Below are 3,038 nucleotides of genomic sequence, written 5' to 3'. Positions count from 1 at the left end.
AAAATTATCTGAGACTGTAAATGTTTACCTGTATCTACTGAGGTAAAAAGAGACAAGAACATAAGGGACGCATTTATAGATGGTCTACAGTCATCTAACATAAATCAGAGGTTTTTAGAGAGACATACATCAACCCTTGAAGAAGCCGTTTGCCAGGATCTATCTTGTCTAACTCCTAATGAATCGAATTCTGAACCTTACCTTAAGTATCCGCTGTTGTCTTTGAGAAGTGCTGCTTCTATGGCTTCAAGAAATACCCTGAAATTCTGGGCCCAGCTTGGTATCAAAGGTCATTTTAAACAGGTGTGCTAGAAGAAAATAAAGACACCTCGTAGTACCTATACCTCAATTTTTTCGACAATCTCATTGAACAATGCTACTGCCAGGGTCTTTATAAATGGATGAAAACTTGTGGAGTATGATCTAATTGATTCCGGAAGCTTATCCACCTTCATCGATAAAAAAATGGTGCATAAATTCCATACTCCGTTACTCCTTGTAAACAGGGATCTGTTCACATGGCTAACAGGAATTTAACTACATCAATACAAGGACATTGAAAAATCAATTTTTAGTTACATTCACTAATATGAATATATCCTAGTATGCGTTTTATCTTCTCTTTGCACGGACATTATTATTGGGCATGACGTCCTCTGTTGTCATTCGAGTTTTGAGATTGAACTTGGTGGTGGTAAAGCACCTCTTAAAATTTATGGAGTGTCAGCGGTGTCTGTCGAGCTTATCCCACTACTATTTGCTAACCTAACTCCTGACTCCAAATTGATCGCCATCAAATCCCTTAGGCACACACCATTTTAATCAAACAATGGTAAGAAACAAGATACAGTAGCTTTTGAAGGAATCATATGAGAGAGTATATTTCCATGGTGAGCCTAAGTTCTTGTTACGTCCTCCCAAAATCACCACCGTTGAACGGTTGTAGATTACCCACAAACTATCAGCAGGTACACTGAATTGGATGTCTTTCCTCTCCCCCTCATCGATGATATTGTGGTCAGTGTCTGTCAAGTGGTCATACTCAAGACGAAAATTACCAGGATCTGCAAAATTTCATGAAATCTGGGGCTGTGGCTAAGTATAACCTTAGAATGAATATGAAGAAGAGTAAATTTTCATTTGAATCCATTCATATTTTTGGATACATTCATACATATATTTGACCAGACCCAGATCGCTTACAGCCGCTTCGTGACCCCTACCTGCTCCTACAAGCCCAACTTTGCATCGGAGGACACTTGGAATGATCTCGCATTATTCAGAATTCATCCCATTGTTTACTGAGAAGATACAAGTACTTCTCACAAGTTTATTTTCATTATCTTAATATGATTAGATTAAACTTTCCAGACACTTAATAAGTTAAAGTCATAAATTAAAAATTATGTCTTTTCGATTGACAATGGATTTACATGGAAAATGATATCTCTGAATTTGCAATTGCAGCTACATTATCTCATGAGAGTTGCTTTCTTCTGTTGATCGCTCAGAAAATATTCACATTATCCATTTGCAGATATGTCAGCCGGTGCAGTTATCATCAAACTCAGAAAACTTGTTTCTCTCTTTGGAATCCCTGCATCCATTCACACAGATCGAAGAACTTATAACATGTCGCAAGAACTCAATTAACTTGGGTATTACTACAACCAGAATAACAACATACAGTCCTCAACGAAATGGGCTAGGGGAATGCTATGTTTGCAGTACATGGAAGACTATAGAATTAGCTCCTAAAAAAAACAACTGGACAACTCTGGATGGGAAGAGGTGTATCAAGAGATGTCTTGGATCGATTCGTTTTGTTTTATGCACTCATACTGCAACTCATCCACATACATGCAGAAACTCCACGGGAAAGGATATTAGGTTTCTCCAGGAAGGAACCTGAGTATTTATATGTCTAGTTCCCAGATCGAAAAGAGACTACAGTTTTCGAAAGTTTCGGAAGCATTAAAAGATCGTCAAATATTGCTTATGGCCAAAACCAGCACAATTTTGAACCCAGATAAGAGGAACTGGTTCTAATGGAATTTTATCTTCCCAAGACACTCCATGAATGATTCAGCCGAGGGGCATCGACCGTTCTCTGATACACGCTATGCACTCACTGAAGAGGTTCAAGTAACACTACGTAAAGACGTGGTGTCAAACGTAGTAAGGACGTCCTGAAATACTACGAAACTATGTAATATACAAAATTTAAGACTTATGGGTATTGATTTTGTTGAGTACTAGGGAGTGAACGCTAATAAAAATACTTACTCATTTTTCATTCTTTTCTACATCGTGGAACCAAGTTAAGAGGTTAAGGAAAAAAACGAAAGAGATCACGTAGTTTCTGCTTCTTTTTTTGCCTTATCACCTTTCAGCCCATTTTTTTTTTCTTTCCGAGGGTATAGTGGTAGGGGTCAAGGAGTGACCGAAAACCGTGTGACAGATGTGAATAGTGCTGTAGTGATTGGTATATTCGGTCTAAAATTCAAATTAGGTTTTTATCAGTGCTAGGGATAATGCTGGAAAGATTGAAGCGATTTTTTTTAGGTTTGCTACAAGAGAAACTGGCAGACTTGTAACAATCGATAAGCTCAAGACATCAAGCGGAACGTTATGCCGACTTATACAGCTGGTTTTTCCCCATTATGAAGGTTTTTTTTGTTTTAGTGGTGCAGCCACCTGCCTTAGCAACTCGGGTAGGAGAAGAGTGAATGTCGGCTAACCACGCCAAAATTAGTATCATTACATCTTCGCCCTCGACCACTGAAGGAGGAGGGAAATCCCTATCAGTTTGCACTATAGAGTCACAATGTATACCTGGTTGAACTACATATGTGTGCACTACTACTTAGTTGAACCTATGTATACTATGCGTGCAATAAACATTTCTAATTCTATTTAAACCTGGCGAAATATTTTTTGTCAGTAATATGTAAAAAAAAAAAAAGTGATTTCAACCTCCTAATACAAAGAGGAAAATATGCTTTATGGAGAATCATTCTTTGAACCTAGTCGCGCCA

Source organism: Halyomorpha halys, unplaced genomic scaffold (assembly GCF_000696795.3).
Source record: "Halyomorpha halys isolate HHAL.00 unplaced genomic scaffold, Hhal_1.1 Scaffold353.1, whole genome shotgun sequence".
Lineage (NCBI taxonomy): Eukaryota > Metazoa > Arthropoda > Insecta > Hemiptera > Pentatomidae > Halyomorpha > Halyomorpha halys.
The sequence above is the reverse complement of the archived record's forward strand: the minus strand, read 5'-3'. Positions refer to the sequence as shown.